This window comes from Hyperolius riggenbachi, chromosome 12 (genome assembly GCF_040937935.1).
Source record: "Hyperolius riggenbachi isolate aHypRig1 chromosome 12, aHypRig1.pri, whole genome shotgun sequence".
In the NCBI taxonomy this organism is placed as follows: Eukaryota; Metazoa; Chordata; class Amphibia; order Anura; family Hyperoliidae; genus Hyperolius; species Hyperolius riggenbachi.
In genome coordinates, this window is record NC_090657.1 from 73955788 (window position 1) to 73973563 (window position 17776).

Consider the following 17776-nt stretch of genomic DNA (forward strand, 5'->3'; position numbering starts at 1 on the left):
GTTGAGCAGGTTTAGTTACTGGCAAAGGAGTTTAGGGATTGTGCACTGGTTAACTTGCTCTTGCCAGCTGGCTCCCTGCTGTGCCCATTCCCTGCAACATGGTGTGTAGAGTGCACTGCTCAGCACTACCTGTGTCCCCTGGCTTGTGGAGTGGAGTGTGCAGCAACGTGTCAACGGTGCAATGATCGGGGATTCTTCCTGTGTGGCAATCATTCTCATATCTATGATGCCATCTAGTGGCGTCTTAAGACACAGCTGTATCATCCTTGGGGCACATCTGGCTATGGGGGGAGGGGCTGACTTGCACTGGGGGCACATCAGGCTACTGTGAAGGGGGCTATACTAGATAGGGGGCTTATACGCAAGTCAATCACTTTGTCCTAGTTTCTGAGGGAAAAGTGGGTACCTCGGCTTATACGCGGGTCAGCTAATATGCGAGTATATATGGTAATTCGAACCACACTGGTCCTTTCTATTCTGGTTTATTTCCCTTCATATTAACATTTTAAAATGAATAATATATCTATTTAAAGGATGGGAATAAAGTTTAGAGTCAATCAAACACATTTTTGAGCAGAGAAATATATATATTTACATAGAAAGAGGGACAAAGTCCTGAAAGAGGGACAAATGAGGAGGAAAGAGGGACAGGGCTCCCAAAGAGGGACTGTCCCTCCAAAAGAGGGACAGTTGGGAGCTGTGGGGGATCAGTCGTTTCCTATGTATCAGTGATGATCGTAATCAGCAAAATTACGATTTCGCAATTACGCCTATAAGTAATTACGATTTGCGAACTAAATTGATTTCGTAGTCATTCGTAATTTCGCATAAAAATTCGCCCAATTTTGTGCCGACTTTGGAGGTTAATAGCAAAGCCCCCATAGATGTTACTGATACCAGAATTGCTACCTATGTTAAAAGACAATAGTGGGCACAAGGGGAAAAAAATAATTTTCCAAAAAGACAATATAGTTTTTGAGAAAATCGATTTTAAAAATGCAAAGAAAATGGTTTTTAAACTTAGAAAAATTAGTTTAACAACCAATTTTCTTTGCATTTTTAAAATCGATTTTCTCAAAAACTAAAAGGTTTTTTTGAAAAATTATTTTTTTCGACTAGTACCCACTATTCTGCTTAACATATGTAGCAATTTTGGTAGCAATAGCATGTATGGAGACTTTGCGATTAACCTCTAAAATCAGCAAAAAATTATGCAAAATTTCACGAAAATTTCGCGAAAAATTATGCGAAATTATGAAATACAACTGTTACATACGAAATCAATTACGATTTTCCCTGAAATTTCACATTACGATGCGAAAATGCGAATTTTGATGCAAAATTTCGTCCCATCACTGCTATGTACAATGAACTGTTTACCTTGAGTACAACTTTGCACATATGACCACTTCTACCTATTTACCTATTCTACCAGTTCAGCATAAACAGCTTTCCTTCTTGTAATAGCTAATATGAGTTCAAAGTGCACAACAGGTGTGTGACAACTGTGGGTGTGTGTTTGTGTGTGTATTTTTTTTTTTTAACAGGCAATGCAGTCCTGGCCTTCATCCAATTCCACACACCACAGAACCAGTTCCTCATTTAGTTTCAGGTTACAACAATGCAAGGTAAAATAAAAAAAACAGTGGGGAAGTTCAACCTGCAGACTCACATCGCAGGGAGGCGGTAATGACAGAACCTTATAAAGGTAGGGGCAGTTCAGTTTCACAAACTCGTCTCCTGCTTCTTGCTCTATAGAGCCTGCAACTGACACTAAGCTGGAAGGTGAGAACGTGCTCCTGGAGGGTCTGCTGGAGGGGCAGTACTGGAGGGTCTGCTGGAGAGGCAGTACTGGAGGGTCCCCTAGAGGGGCAGGACTGGAGGGTCCGCTAGAGGGACAGGACTGGAGGGTGCGCTGGAGAGGGCAGGACTGGAGGGAGAGGCAGGACTGGAGGGTCCGCTGGAGGGGCCGCACTAGGGGCAGGACTGGAGGGTTCACTGGAGGAGGCAGGACTGGAGGGTTCACTGGAGGGGGCAGGACTGGAGGGTTCACTGGAGGGGGCAGGACTGGAGGGTTCACTGGAGGTGCAGGACTGGAGGGTCGGCTGGAGGGGCAGGACTGGAGAGTCTGCTGGAGGGGCAGGACTGGAGGGTCCGCTGGAGGGACAGGACTGGAGGGTCCGCTGGAGGGGGCAGGACTGGAGGGAGGGGCAGGACTGGAGGAGCCGCTCTAGGGGCAGGACTGGAGGGTTCACTGGAGGGGCTAGGACTGGAGGGTCTGCTGGAGGGGCAGGACTGGAGAGTCTGCTGGAGGGGCAGGACTGGAGGGTCCGCTGGAGAGGCAGGACTGGAGGGGGCAGGACTGGAGGGTCTGCTGGAGGGGCAGGACTGGAGGGTTCACTGGAGGGGGCAGGACTTGAAGGTCTGCTGGAGGGGCAGGACTGGAGGGTCCGCTGGAGGGTCTGCTGGAGGAGCAGGACTGGAGGGTCCGCTGGAGGGGCAGGACTGGAGGGTCCGCTGGAGAGGGCAGGACTGGAGGGTCCGCTGGAGGGGGCAGGACTGGAGGGTCCGCTGGAGGGGCAGGGCTGGAGGGGCAGGATGGGAGGGGTAGGACTGGAGGAACCGCAGAAGGGGGCAGGAACTGGCTGGCACTATGCGCCACATGTGACTACAGCTCATGATTGCCTGATATTGCTCAATGTATAGAATTAGAAATTGTTTACTTGTTTAATAAAAAGGATAAGTATATAAAGCGATAGACTCAATTGTATTTTTCAGTGGGCCATACTACAAGCTATTAAATAAATAATGTAAAATTGACTTCTTGTATATACAGTTGTTTCTATCCAATCTATCTATAGGTGCCCACAATTGTACAATTTTTCCTTCAGATTAGATCTTTCGCGATTTGAGTGATCAAAACTAAACTATTTTAGAAGGTTTTACATACCCAATCAATCATAAAATCCACTTTCGGATCAATATTTTTTCCTTTTTCCAATGGACCAAAGAATTGTTTCAAATCAATTTACGCCACACACAGCACAGTTTTCTATCCAATTCGATCATAAAAATTGCGTCAAAAGAGCAAATCTGAAGGAAAAAGTGCACCATTAATGGACACAGGTAGGTAGATAGATAGATAGATAGATAGATAGATAGATAGATAGATAGATAGATAGATAGGATAGAAACAACTGTATATACTAGAAGTCAGTTTAACATTATTATATAGAGAGACTGGGAGATCTAGATCTGTAGATTGATACATAGATCACACAATGGGCTTGATTCACTAACCGTGATAACTGATATCATGGTCGTGCTAGCGTTTTGCACGCGTTATAACGTGCATAACGTTTTCGCGCAAATTTGCGTGCACAAAAACGCGTCCGTTTTGCATGAAAATTCGCAATTGGGTGTGAAAAAGTTACATGTGTAATAAAGCGCACAAAACGCTATGGCGACCATGATATCAGTTATCAAGCCCAATAACTTGTAGTATGGCCCACTGAACAATACCATTGAGTCTATCTCTTTGTTATAGTTAGATAGTTCAAATTTCTCTGTTTATTTTTCTGCTGTATGTATGTCTTGTCTGAGAACAGTTTCTATCTATGCCTCTGTCTATATACAGATCTCTGTTCCTCCATGAAATACTCAAAGGGGTTTGTTAGGATGTAAATGTAGTTTATTATTATTATAATTCAGTGTTTATATAGTGCTGACATCTTCCACAGAACTTTACAGAGTACATAGTCATTTCACCATAGTTATATGTCCATTACAGTCTAGGGAACATTTTAGGAGGAAGCCCATTAACTTATCTGTATGCTTTTGGAGTGTGGGAGGAAACTGGAGTGCCCGGAGGAAACCCACACAGACACAGGGAGAACATACAACCTCTGTGCAGAAAGTGTCCTGGCTGGGATTGCCACAGTATTAAATTGCCTAATGATATACAGTTGAATATCTATCCAGGGCCGGGCCGAGGCATAGGCTGGAGAGGCTCCAGCCTCAGGGCGCAGTGTAGGAGCACAATTCATTCAGCTGTCATTCCTAATTGTGTATGAAACAGAAAGAAATAAGAAAAGGAGATACATGGAAGTGATTACAAGCCAGATAACTAGAGATTAAAGGAATACTTAAGGGAAAAAAAAATGATATTTACTTAGCCGGGGCATCCCTCAGCCCCCTGAAGCTGGATGGTGCCCTCGCAGCCCCGCTCCGATCGTCCTGTCCCCGCCGGCGGCTACTTCCGGGTTCGGCGACAGCCGCCGACAGGCTGGGAACGCGGCTGATTTTCAGCGTTCCCACTCGCTATATGCTGCTATAGCGTATATAGCTACGCTATAGCAGCATATAGCGAGTGGGAACGCGGAAAATCAGCCGCGTTCCCGGCCTGTCGGCGGCTGTCGCCGAACCCGGAAGTAGCCGCCGGCGGGGACAGGACGATCGGAGCGGCGCTGCGAGGGCACCATCCAGCTTCAGGGGGCTGAGGGATGCCCCGGGTGAGTAAATGTCATTTTTTTCCCCCTTAAGTATTCCTTTAAGGTGTTGGGGGCCCTGGGGCACCTCTTAGTCTAATAGCAATCAGTGTGTGACGGCTGGGGTGGGAGGGATAGAGGGACACACTTTGGTGTCTCAGCCTTGGGTGCTGGAGGACCTTGTCCCGGCTCTGTATCTATCTAATGTCAATAGATGTATGAATCTCTCCACCTATAATTCAGTCAGACAGATTGGAAAGTTTCAGTCCATTTCCACCAAACAAAAAGCACAGGGTTTTATATGAATAAATTCTCTGTTTATTCTTCAGTCAATAATGTCTTCAAAGTTGCGGACTGTACGCATGGACATCAATACAGGATTCCAAATCACATAAAAGACTGCCTAGAGGGGTACAGACAGGGTAGAAGCATTGACATTCAAATTGAAATTGTACTCCTTTTGTGATAAGATTTATGATTTTAATGATTACCTTGAAAGTGACCTGTGTATGAACACTTTTGGTATCTATGTATCTGTCCATCTATTTATCTATCTATCTATCTATCTATCTATCTATCTATCTATCTATCTATCTATCTAAATATCTATCTATCTGTTAATCTATCATCCATCTATATCAGGCATGGGCAAACTTGGCCCTCCAGCTGTTGAGGAACTACAAGTCCCACAATGCATTGCAGGAGTCTGACAGCCACAGTCATGACTCATAAAGGCAAATGCATTGTGGTATTTGTAGTTCCTTAACAGCTGGAGGGCCAAATTTGCCCATGCCTGATCTATATTTATGATTTTAATGATTACCTTGAAAGTGACCTGTGTATGAACACTTTTGGTATCTATCTATCTATCTATCTATCTATCTATCTATCTATCTATCTATCTATCTATCTATCTATCTATCTATCCTGACTCCTTATAGTTGAAATAAGTTATTTAGGCTAATGCTACGTCCATTATTTACTATAGTAATTGTTTATTGTTGGAGAACACAAACGTTCCTACAAGCCTGGCCTGGATTTTGCTTGTAATTCCCTTTGGAATGCACGCATCACATGTGAACTTCATTTTTGCTCAGGCCCCCATTTTACCGTGCCTATGACTACTCCTATTCCTATATCACCCGTGCCATGTGTAGGGAGAGTATCTCTGTGTGCGGGTTTCGGGGAGTGTCATGCTGCCCTTATCTGCAACTTATTGTAAAAGCCGATAGCATGACCGTGATTTCGATTTAGTTTTGCTGTTCCTGGTTTTGCAGAGGCATGAGAAATGTTTTCTGAAGGCACAACAGAGTATTGTGTGTACCAGTGGCCACCACCACCCTGATCTTCTGCTGCTCAGGATAGCCAAAATAAAACCTGCATCAGATTACTTTGTACGGGTGCATCAATTCCTGCCTCAAATACTAGATGCAGTCAGCTGCTCAGAATAACGTTTTTGCAGTCATGGCAACGGTACTCTATCTGGAGAACAGAATACCCACAAACACAAGCGTAAGGGTCCTTTCACTCTGAATCAGTTGCGTTCCATCGTAACGGACAATATTGTACAATCCCAATGCTGTGCATATTTTTATGGTACGTTCACATAGGGTACAGTGCAGCAGGTCCCGTCAGAGTTAGGCCCGGTTCACACTTGCGGTGGCCCTCCGGAATCGCCGTGCCGGAGCCGCACCGCCTGCAGAACGGACGGAACGGACGCACGGCATAGCAATTAAAGCCTATGCGTCCGTTCACATGGGTCCGTTCTGCAGAACCGGAGCCGGACCGGATCCGGGCCGGATCCGGACTCCGGCCTCCGTTCCAACATGCGCTATTTTTTCATCCGGCCCCTCCGGCAGCCGTATCCGGGGCGGAGCCGGACTGCACCATCCGGCCAATACAAACAAATGGGAACCGGAGGCCGCACAACACACTGGCTGAGAAATCCGGATGTTCTACCCCACTTCCTATGCGGATTTTTGCGGCGATATTGGCTGGGGACACATGGGCAAGCATTTTGGAGTGGAGCAGCACGAGCTGGAGATGTTGGCAGGATGTTGGCAGCATGTCGGAGGTGGAGGTGAGTGCTAAACAGCAGAGGGCCTGATTCCACAGGTCCCCCTTCTGCTGACCTCCCAGACCCCAACATTTTTTTTTTATTTTACGTTAACTTTGCCAAACGGATCCGGATCGCATCCTGATTACCACCTGATGCAACCTGACCGGATCCGGATCGGATCCGGATCAGAACCGTACGGTTCCGATCCGGATCCGGTCCGGATCCGGTCAGGTCATCCGGTCCGTTTGGCAAACAACCGCTAATGTGAACCGGGCCTTAGCAGAGCATGCTGTACCACTACCGGACAACGTGAGCTTTTATGTATGTGAAGCATACTTTCATTGTACTCTATGTTTAACTGTATGTGAGGGCATAACAAGATATCACTGGGTCTCCCTGCAAAATTGTGGGTAACTCCCCCAGCCCCCTCCACCTCCCATCCTTACCCCCAAAAAAGAAAATTAAAAAAGTTGAGAAATGCGGTGTCTGAAAAATGCACGGGAAAATACCATATTTGCTGCCGTATAAAATGCACTTTTTCTTGCCCAAAAATGTGTGCCTTCGCTCCCTCCCCCCCCCCCCCCCCCCGTCTTCCGCTCCCCCTGTATAATTAGCAGTGTAGCGGCAGCGTGTCTCAACCAATTCATGGCTCCCGCAGGGATCACAGACCTCTTCTTCTCTGCACTGCTCTTCTAGTGATGGCTTCTGCTGATCGCATCATCAGCAGAAGCCGTCACTAGGGGGAGCCACGCAGGATAGAAGAGGTCAGCGATCCCCACGGGAACCATGGATTAGGTGAGACACACTGCAAAGTATATAAGGAGAAGCAGGAGATACGGGAAGGGGGAGCGGCGACACACTGCGTGGGAGCGGACACACCTGGGGGAGGGCGGACACTCAGGGGGAGCCAAAGACACACTGGGGACAGAAAGAGACACATGGGGAGGGAGGGAGAACCAAATGATACACACTGGGGATAGAAGGGGGGACAGAAAGAGACACATGGGAAGGGAAACCGAAGGGGACACACTGAGGCTAGAAGGGGGGACAGAAAGAGACACATGGGAAGGGAAGGGGAACCGAAGGGGACACACTGAGGATAGAAGGGGGGACAGAAAGATACACATGGGAAGGGAAGGGGAACCGAAGGGGACACACTGAGGCTAGAAGGGGGGACAGAAAGAGACATATGGGAAGGGAAGGGGAACTGAAGGGGACACACTGGGGATAGAAGGGGGGATAGAAAGAGACACATGGGAAGGGAAGGGGAACCGAAGGGGCACACTGGGGATAGAAGGGGGGACAGAAAGAGACACATGGGAAAGGAAGGGGAACCAAAGGGGACACACTGGGGCTAGAAGGGGGGACAGAAAGAGACACATGGGAAGGGAAGGAGAACCGAAGGGGACACACGGGGGATAGAAGGGGGGACAGAAAGAGGCACATGGGAAGGGAAGGGGAACCGAAGGGGACACACTGGGGATAGAAAGGGGGACAGAAAGAGACACATGGGAAGGGAAGGGGAACCGAAGGGGACACACTGGGGATAGAAGGGGGACACACAGGGAGGGAAGGGGAACCAAAGGGGACACACTGGGGATAGAAGGGGGGAGAGAAGGGGACACATAGGGAGGGAAGGTGAACCGAAAGGGACACACTGGGGATAGAAGAGGGGGACAGAAGGGGACACAGGGACACTGTGGACAGAAGGGGACACACTGGGGACAGAAGGGGGTACAGAAGGGGACACACGGGGACATTGGGGACAGAAGGGGACACATGGGGGACATAGGAAGACACCAGTTGGGAGGGGAACATCTACAAGACGCTTCTGGAATATGGATGCACCAGGTTCAGCATTTATAGCATATATATATATATATAGATACATATATAGATATATATTTTTTTTTATTTTTTTTTTAAATTTATTTATTTATTTATAAATAATATATATTTATATTATTTTTTTCCTTGTTTTTTTGCCCTCTAGACCTAGGCAGAGGAGCCCCCAGTTTTACGTAGGTGAAACATACAATATACTGTTTATACCCAGAGGAGCCACAGTATAGGTAGCAAAAAGGGCTCCCAATATTAGGTAACCAGCCGTAGCCCCCCAGTGTAGGTAACAAGCTGGGATCCGCAGTATAGGTAGCCAGATGTAGCACCCCTCCAGCATTAGGAAGACAGATAGTATAGGTATTTGAGCCCGAACTTATGAGACTACTGTGGCATTGGGGAAAAGTCACCCAATGTGCTTAGGCCCGCAATGTGACGCACGAAGCACATGAATAGTATATTTCACTGCAACTGTAAACGTGCACAGCATGCCACGTGTTATGCTCCGTGCGGCAACTTTACTAGAGTTTAGCTCATCAGGCCAATAGTGTGAATTTGGCTGTAATGTCCTTCAGAGGTGTTCATAATATTCTCAACAGTCATAGTCTGATATCCACTCCCAGCCACACACTAATGGCGGCTATACACTTATTGATGATATCCGGCAGATTCAATCACTGTGATCTACAATCTGCTGTGATCTGTGACGAATCTGCTAGAAATCGATGCCGCAAATGATGATCACGCAGGACAAAAGATATTGCTCGATCAGCAGCAGGTCAGACAAGACAAGACACAGAACATTTATATCTCGCTTTTCTCCTGGCAGGCTCAAAACGCAAGAGCTGCAGCCACTATAGGTGGTAGTAGTTTTAGGGATTCTTGCCCAATGACTCCTTACTGAATAGGTGCCGGCTTACTGAACAACAAGAGCAAGATTCAAACCCTGGTCTCCTGTGTCAGAGGCAGAGCCCTTAACCAGTATGCTATCCAGCCACTGGGTCAGGAGTGCCACAGTAGCAGTGGTGGCGCCACGCTGGGGCTTACCCAGGCTTTAGCCCCAGCTGGCGACTTATCAGCCCCCTCTAAAGCCCCCCCGCTGAAGCTGCCACAAGTTCCTTCACACAAGGAGGAGGAGGACTGTCTGTCTGGACTGAGCCTGTGGGAGTAGGGCCTGGCGCTGACTGTCACCCTGTCAGTATGACCACCAGTCAGTCACTGCCCCGGCCGTGTCATATACATGCTGACTCTGGCTGGCAGCCACGCAGAGCGGCCCGCAAGGGTACGTTGTTGGTGGCGTATAAATTTGTGTCAAGTGACGACGTCCAGTGTCACGTGACACTTGCAGCGTGCTTCCCTCGCCTGGCCAGCCCGCCCAGGCAGCTCCAGCAAGTTCCCGCCGGCGGCCGAAGACAGACTGTGTCACTTAGACAGTGACTAGCCAGCCAGCCCGGCAGCACTCACACCCACCCAGGCACCCACGGCCACGGACAGCACAGGAAACGTCAGGACGCCAGCAGCAGCAGTCAGCAGGAGGAACTCCGAGGAAAGACTCAATGCAGCTCAAGGTGGGTGGGTGTCCAGCCAGCCAACTGCCAATTTTTTTTTTTTGCACCAGCCAGGCCTGCCCTGCCCTGGGGCCCCCAGCCCACCACCACCAGCCAGGCCTGAGGCTTCAACCCCACCACCAGCCAGGCCTGAGCTGCCCTGTGACCCCCAGCCCACCACCAGCCAGGCCTGAGCCTGAGGCCTTCCGCCCAGCCCACCACCAGCCAGGCCTAAGCTGCTCTGGGGCCCCCAGCCCCCCACCACCAGCCAGGCCTAAGGCCTCAACCCCACCACCAGCCAGGCCTGAGCTGCCCTGGGGCTCCCAGCCCACCACCACCAGCCAGGCCTGAGGCCTCAAGCCCACCACCAGCCAGGCCTGAGCTGCCCTGGGGCTCCCAGCCCACCACCACCAGCCAGGCCTGAGGCCTCCAGCCCACCACCATCAAAGCCTGAGGTGCCCTGGGGCCCCCAGCCCACCACCACCAGCCTGGCTACATATACTGGGGACACCTATACACCTGGCTACATATACTGGGGACAGCTATACGCTTGGCTACCTATACTGGGGACACTGTCTGTCTGTCATCATGTGCATTAACTGGTGAAACGCTGTCTCTCATTACATGCATTTACTGGTGAAAGGCTGTCTGTCATTATGTGCATTTACTGGTGAAAAGCTGTCTCTTATGTGCATTTACTGGTGAAAGGCTTCTCTCATGTGCATTTACAGGTGAAACGCTGTCTCTCATTAGCAATAATAGATGTGAAAGGTGGCTGGCACCAGGTGCTGGCTGCGGATTAACTCTGTGTAGTATACTTCCCCACAGGTATGTGCTCACTTAATCCAGATGTATGATCCAATATCAAGAAGCAAACAGATGGAGCACCAACACTGCTCTTAAGATTTAATTGTAGTTCACATAGGAAGCATACTTGTGAGATATAATGCGGAAGGGGTATGGCCTGATTGAATACAAACACCTCAAATATTTGTAAAAATACAAAACTTTATTATTCATTTACAAAAAACTATGCAGAAATAACAGAAAAAGCCGTGACACGCTTCCTATGTAGTCGCCGCCGCCCAATCCGGCCATACCACACTGCCACCCGCGCCCCCGCCCCCCGGCCAATGCGAGCAGGGGGGCGGGGCGGGCAGACGCGACGGGCGAGCCAACCAATGGTGCGCCCGGCGCGTCCGCCAAGCCCCGCCCCCCCGCACGCACGCAGGCCCGGGGACAGGGGCGAGGGAGACCAGGAAGCCGGATCGGGCGGCGGGGACGCGCAGGAAGCGCGCACAGAACGTCAATAATCAAATAATTACAAAATTCAAATATTCTATCATTGCATTATAACTAGCCTTTTATCTAAAACAGATTCATATTCATATAGGGCAGCAGCCAATACAATATCATGACATAAGATAATGTGTCCCATGGATGAAATAGGCACTCTAGAAAATATCCATGTGGTGCCAATCATATGGGACAAGTATATCACCAAATGCCTGATAGGCCGGTATCTTGAACTCTCACCTTACTTGTTGCCTGTATGCCTGTGTGAACTACAATTAAATCTTAAGAGCAGTGTTGGTGCTCCGTCTGTTTGCTGTCTCTCATTACATGCATTTACTGGTGAAAGGCTGTCTCTCATTACATGCATTTACTGGTGAAAGGCTGTCTGTCATTATGGACATTTACTGGTGAAAAGCTGTCTCTTATGTGCATTTACTGGTGAATTGCTGTCTCTCTGTGCATTTACCGGTGAAAGACTGTCTGTCATCATGTGCATTTACTGGTGAAACAATGTCTCTCATTCTGTGCATTTACTGGTGAAACGCTGTCTCTATTTACGTGCATTTACCGGTGAAAGGCTGTCTGTCATTATGTGCATTTACTGGTGAAGAGCTGTCTCTCATTACATGCAATTACTAGGGAAACGCTGTCTGTCATTATATGCATTAACTGGGGAAATGTGCGAGAAATATGTGCATTCACTTAATATTTTTTTATGTAACTACTTTAGCTGGTACAACTACATTACAGTTAGCCCCGCCCACATGATGTTATGACCACACCCATTTTGCGCGCCCTGCGGATCCCCCCGTGAGCCTCTTCTGTCAGCCCTTGTGCCCCCTTTGAGCCCCCCCAAAAAAATCTAAAGCTGGAGGTGCCACTGCACAGTAGCAGCATTTAGATTTGATCTGAGAGGGATCGATCATATGGTCAAATCTGGTGGCCATCTATTAATATATGGTAATGGCCAATGTGAAGTAGGGGGTGAGAGGGAAGACAATTACCTTATCTGTGTAGCATCCATGCAGTCAGCATCCTGGCTGGGAATCAAACTTGGGAATCTAGGGCTGCCTATTATCATTATTATGCATTTATATAGTGCAGCAAAGAGAGCAGGGGCGTAACAATAGACCCTGCAAGGGATGCAGCCACAGGGGGGGGGCCCAGAAGCCACAGGGGGCCCCGTCCTGAGAGACTGTTAACTAGGGGCAAGGAAAGAAAAAAACTTTCTGCACAGTTGTTCTAATGACTGCATCTGCTCAGCCACTGGTAATGAATCATACAAAGTGTTGTAGACAAAGATTTGATGACAGTCCCTATTCAGCGCCCTGCCCCCAGCCTCTCTCTCCCAACAGCGCTCAGGGTGGCGGCACGCCCCGCACGGCCCTAGAAACTGGCATGTTATGAAGTCAGGCCAGCCAATGAAACCTACTGGAAGCCTCATTTTAAACGTTATTCATTTTATTTAGTTTGGTGTTTTTATCAGTTTCTTGTAATATTAAAAATAACCTTTCTAAGTGTATTTTTCAAAAATGCCATTTTATATACCAAACTTTCGCTTTAAAGTCATTGGGAACCGCTATATAAAAAAAGAAACCAGATATTTACCTAAGCAGAGGCAAGGCTCTGGGTCCTAATGAGCCTTCCCTCTCCTCTCCCGGTGCCCTCGGTGCAGCGCTGGCTCCCCGTTCAAATCCCCTGCCGCGGGGGTCTTCGGAAGTCTAGCCGAGTCCTCCCGAAGACAGGCGGCTCCATACGGTGCATGTGCAATTACGCGATAGAGGGCGCTCAAGCATGCGCAGTACGGAGCGGCTCATCTTCGGAAGTACTCGGGCTCCCGAAGACTTTCTGAAGTCAACATCGCCAGCGGAAGGAGCAGTATTTGACCAATTTAGTCAAATACTGCTCCCGGCCCCCGGGCACTGGGAGAGGAGAGGGAAGGCTCATTAGAACCCAGAGCCTTCCCTCTCCTTAGGTAAGTATCTGGTTACTTTTTTTATAAAGTGGTTCCCAATGACTTTAACTACTTAGATTTTAATTATTCCATTCAAAGTAATTGCTCAGCAACGCGTTTCATTTCTTTGTTATGCTATAGAGGTCAGGTGTAATATGCAGCTTCCTGTGTGCTAAAACTGCACTTCTGATTATCATCACCTAAAGGTAGCCATACATATAGCGAGGATGGGCAGATTCAACCAAGAGACAAATCTCTCTCTAATCGAATCTGATTAGAGAGAGATCTGTCGACTGCCCATACACCGCAGGCCAATTCCCGATCAATTTCCGCCGCCTCGCAGACGCCCAGTACCCCCCAGTGCACTATACGTTACCTGTCTTTGCCCGCGGCTTGTCTGCCACTGTCACCAAGCGTACTCCTTGCTCCATACACGTGCCGCATATGGTTGCCAACGTACACGTGTACTCCGTTGCTCCGGCGGACAAGCCGCGACCATGGACAGGTAGTATATAGTGCACTGGGCACTGGGTGGGTGGGGGGAAATTATACATCAGGGGCGACAGCATTCGAAATTTTCCACGTTCGTCACTCATCCCGATATCGCTTGCCGTTACCACTGTGCACCCGATCGAGCAAATCGGCCCTGCATCTTGTAGCATGTCCAACCGATAAATGCGACCAATTTCGGACTGAAATTGGTCACATTGTCGAACGGGCATGCACTTGGCGGCACCAATTTCCATCCGATTCCGATGATAATATTCAAATCCGATGGTCGATCGGCTGCCAAGTTGCCTGATGTACGGCCACCTTTAGAGTGCCTTCTTCAGGCTGCCTTATTTTACCTGCCCAAGCCAATAACATGACAGGAGTGGCTGTGGTCCATTACACCTGACAGCTTGTCGCTGCGCTGTTTGTCTTGTTGTGTAATTGGAGATTAGGTCTGTTCACTATGTAGCTAGGCAGGACTGTCAAGATGGAAGAGCGATAGCCCAGATTGTTAAACGTAACCTTTGAGTGGAATTTTACAAGGTTGGCGCAGGAATTGGCACTGTGCCTTCTTCAGCTCTTTTTATAGCTGAATTTTGGGTTGCTGCAGGATCACTTGAACACTTTTGTCATGGTACACTTATGGAGCTGAACCCTTGCACAGGAAATAGAGGGAAAACAGAGAGAAATGTGCCCTGTATGTATTTAGAGAGTTTAACCTGTCTAAATTCCCCCTCACCTGTGACTAATCACAAGTGTAATTTGATCTCTCCCCGTGTCAGCTGACTGCCATGGTAGTTAAGGCATAAAAGCACAGGATGTTAACAATATGGGCTCGATTCAGTAAACGGTGCTAACCCAGTTAGCACGCCTAAAGGCTTTGGGCGTGCTAACTAGGGTGCTGCTAAGTAGTTATCACATGCAAACTACTTAGCACCGTAGTTAGCACATGCAAACTACTACTTAGCACCGTGCTAACTAGGGTGCTAAGTAGTTTGCACGTGCTAACGAGGGTGCTAAGTAGTTTGCACGTGCTAACTAGGGTGCTAAGTAGTTTGCGCGTGCTAACTACGGTGCTAAGTAGTTTACATGTGCTAACTACGGTGCTAAGTACTTTACATGTGCTAACTACGGTGCTAAGTAGTTTGCATGTGCTAACTACTTTGCACCCTAGTTAGCACATGCAAAGCATGTTAGCACATGCAAAGTGGCTTTTCACTGGCGTGCTAACACTTAGCCTCCTTTTCTGAATCAAGCCCTATGTCTGCTTTCATGAAAGCAGGAAGTAGAAACACTTCAGATTTATTGAAGGTTATTATGCTGTTGCTTATCTTTTAGAGCAGAGAGGAAGTTCTGAGTCCAGGTCCACTTTAACTTTTTGGGCTTGATTCATTCACTCAGTTATCAAGCCTAAAAGCTTTGCATGTGCAAACTAGAGTGTTAAGTAGGTTGCTCGTGCAAACTACTTTGCACCCTAGTTAGCACGTGCAAAGCATGTTAGCACGTGCAAAGTGGCTTTTCACTGGCGTGCTAACACTTTGCACGCTTTAGTGAATCAACCCTATTCTATTATTAAAGTTGCAGGTTTGCTTTAAAAATGTTCATATGTAAATGATCTTTGCTATTTACTGAAGTAAAAATAGGAAGGCGCGTGCATATATGCGTGTGCTGGGACGGGGAGGGGGGTGACCATTTTTAGGCTGTGTACATTTATAAATAAGACTAGAAGAATCCCTTATACTCTTTCAGTTTACTCCATAATGAAATGTGAAAAGGTCACAGAGGTGAGACTATTGTGTATGGCCCTTTTGTTTGGGTTGTTTTTCCTCTGTGGGACGATTGCAGCAGATGCCTGTCTCCACATACACCTGTTTGTTGACAGATATAAGTTCATTTCACACTTGGCTTGCAGCCTTTAAACTGTCACAGCTGGGTTTACAGCTAAAGTAAGAAAGAAAAAGCACATTTCATGGAACCGGACTGTCCAGATTCCTGGTGAAATATGCTGACATTCGCATTGCTGCAGATAGGGGATCAAAGACACAAAAATAGCAAGGAGGACTGTGGAGGTACCAGCAGCTACAGGAGAATTCAGCATGTGTACCCTTCTTCATAATGCAAGCAGTGTGCACCTGACCTGTCCTAACAGTAGTGTAATGTTTACTCTCAACTTTTTTTTTTAAAAGTGGACCTGAACTCTTGCACAGGACAGAAGGAAAGCATAGAGTAATACACCCTGTATATGTTTAGAGAGATTAGCTAGTCTAATTCTCCCTCATCTGTGACTAATCACAAGTTGTAATTTGATCTCTCCCCCGTGTCAGCTGACTGCATTGGTAGATAAGGCATTAAAGCACAGGATGTTAACAATATGTCTCCTTCCATGAAAGCAGGAAGTAGACATGCTGCAGATTTATTGTAGGGTTTGTATCAGCTGTAACAAAGAAATGTTTTCTTTAAAGGTTATTATACTGTTGCTTATCTTTCAGAGCAGAAGTTCTGAGTTCAGGGCCTCTTTAAAGAAAAATGCTAAATGTAAAATAGTTATTCATTTACAGAAAGTTACTGATTACTGTGTTTACTGCATGTGATTATAGCTTGAGAGCTGATCTCGCATTTAAATCCCCGTCCATGCAAGTAATTAACAACAACAACAAGACATTTGTAAAGCATAAGCTTGTTCCAGATCAGTACGAAGTGATGTGTTACAGGGGAAAAATCATGTGATCATAAATGCCAGACTAAACAGGTAGCTTTTGTGTTTTGATTTAACCGAATAACCGTGTCCAGGGTTGGAGCTGTCTTGATTGGGTGTGGCAAGGCATTCCAAGGGGTAGGGGCAGCATGACAGATAGCTCTGGCTCCAAAGGTTTTTAGTTGGACTCTGGGGCTGGTCAAGTTATTGGATCCTTTTGATCTGAGGTTGTTGTTGCCAAAAATCCTTCAAGTATTTCTGAGCCGAGGTCGTGTAGGGATTTGAATGTTAGCATGCCAAATTTATAGGATTCTTTTTTGGGTGGGTATCAGCACTGTATGTATTACTACAGAATAAGTAGTATAGTAGTTGTTTTTTTTTCTTGTTACAATGAATAATAACAGTTGTGCCGAAGTTCAAACCTTCACTTGCTGCTCAGGCACAAGAGAAAGAAATGTAAGTTCTGCAGCAGCATTGTGTTACATCATTACGGACTGCAGGCGGAAAACAAAGGCATAGACAACAAAACAAATTATTTTTTTTTATTAGTTCATCAGAATGATTTTATTTTATTCATTTGTTTTCATAATTGATTATGCCTTTTTTTTTTTTTTTTTTTTTTTTTTTTTTTTAGAGAAAAGCAGCTTTTGTTTTTTTTAAACCACCAAAGTCTTGCAAATATATTGCTCTGTTCACAAAAGAAAGTGTGAGATTTATCTATGGCTCCCCCTACTGGTTTGGCTTTGTAAGGCATCATTTTGCTGCAGTGCCATAAACTTAAAAAAAAATAGCTCCCACTTGGGCAAATTATTTTTTGCTACTATATTTATTACTATTTTAAATATAGAGATAAGCGTACCACCATTTGTTTTGCCTCACGGGAAGGGTTTTTAAACCCTCTAACTTCGCTCACCACCATAGTGGGTAAAATGAATTGCAGCAAAAACAAAAGCAAAGGTTCAATAGTAATATTTATTGAGCTACAATCCTGTTATAATAATGATCTAGGCTTGCAGAATCATAGTTACATTGTATTTGAGTAATTACTGAGCATCAATATTATTTCTTACCAAGTATTGCAGCATCACCCAGAGAAGACCGGGGACCTCAGCGACCTCAGAGGGGTAATACTTGGCGACGGCATGTCTGCTTGTCCTTTGAGAGTCCCAACTTGAAAGTATTTTCTCTACTTTACATAGACAGAATTCAATAACTGCGCAGGCGTAGAACATGTTTCATCAATGCGCCTGTGCAGATAAGGGTGCGTGATCACCATGTGCTTGTATCAGTGCGCCTGTGCAGACAAGACACATGACTGCGTGATCATAACGTGCTTTAGAAGCGTCCCAGAACACGTCTGACTATTGTTGCTTATGTGAGAACTTCGCACAACATCTCATATTTTGA

At 46.8% G+C, this 17776-nt stretch overlaps 1 protein-coding gene across 2 annotated transcripts in view; it reads left to right on the top strand.

Moving 5' to 3' along the window:
• Positions 1 to 1629: 1629 nt before the first annotated feature.
• The window catches only part of LOC137541413 (interleukin-17D-like), a 38323-nt gene continuing 22176 nt past the window's right edge, over positions 1630 to 17776 (top strand). Inside the window, exon 1 of one of the 2 annotated variants that reach the window (XM_068262689.1) lies at positions 1630 to 1708. The gene's annotated coding sequence lies outside the window, so the exon portion shown is untranslated. Of the gene's footprint in view, positions 1786 to 17776 lie in introns of both variants that reach the window. The other variant, XM_068262688.1, reaches the window with a different exon arrangement.